Source organism: Leptonychotes weddellii, chromosome 8, assembly GCF_054177405.1.
Source record: "Leptonychotes weddellii isolate Sample4059 chromosome 8, ASM5417740v2, whole genome shotgun sequence".
Classification (NCBI taxonomy): domain Eukaryota; kingdom Metazoa; phylum Chordata; class Mammalia; order Carnivora; family Phocidae; genus Leptonychotes; species Leptonychotes weddellii.
The window spans coordinates 105,725,965-105,727,133 of NC_138376.1; positions in this window are offsets into that span (position 1 = coordinate 105,725,965).

A 1,169-nucleotide genomic window follows, 5' to 3' on the forward strand; every position below is an offset into this window, starting at 1 on the left:
AAATGCTGATCGGATGATTCCTGATGGACCGGCTTAAGATTCCATTTCTGGAACAGCTGAAACTCTGATTAAGTCTCAATTGGGTGATGTGCAGCTTAGCATAAGCAACTCCATTTTGGCTCTGTTGTCTTATTTTAAACAGTGTTCAGTACAGGATCTTCAGCAGAAGGATCACTTTCTGATTAGGGCTAGTCGGTTTTACTGAGAATTTTGGAGGAGCAGAATAAACAGGTTAACTTCTGATACTATCTAAGGTGGAAGTCCAAAAAAAGCACACTTGTGAAGAGAAGTTTTGTTTTACAAGATGCATTCAGGGTGTATACTTTACCATTTTCCAAGGAGGCACATTAAATTCGTCTAGGCAGACTTTAATGGGTCTTGCTCAAAGCAAGAGACTAATTAGACATTAAGGCCCTGATGAAATCATACCTTATTTTGAATAGATTTAAGTATTGGATGCCTGGGTGGCTTAGTCGGTTAAACGTCTGCCTTTGGCTTAGGTCATGATACCAGGGTCCTGGGATCAAGTCCCCCGTCATGCTCCCTGCTCAGCCAGGAGCCTGCTTCTCTCTCTGCATGCCGCTCCCCCTGCTTGTGCTCTCTCTCTCTGTCTCTGTCAAATAAATAAATAAAATCTTTAAAAAAAAAGAACTGAATTATTGAATTATTCAAAACCCTTGTCTGTGAACTTCTAATCCCTATATAACCAACCAAACTGTCTGAAAACAAGGTTTTAAAGTCCAGTTTGTCAAAGGTAGCTCTTTTTCAGATTTCCTTGCTTTCTGAGAGACAGGATAGAAACTCTGGTCAGGGTATTTCTTTTGTCATGGGAAGGAAATGTTGAGTTACTCCTGTTGATCCCACTAACATGACTCTGTAGCCCTCAGGAAGGAATCCTGTAGCTTTTCCTGAGATGTAGGGCCTGCCGGGAGGGGGGAGTAAAAAGTAAGTCTGTCGCTCAGCCTCCTTTGTCAACCGCCAGCCTCTGGCCTTGGGAACTAACCGGCGGCAGTTTGCAAATGTATGTGCTTGGCGGAAGCCTGCCGTTCCCTTTGTCCTTGAGCCACAGGTGGCCTGATAGAGAAGCCGGAGTGTGTCATCCCTGACTACTCTAGTTTCCAAGCAGGAACCTTATGGGTAACTTTTCAAAGGATATCTAATGGAACTTT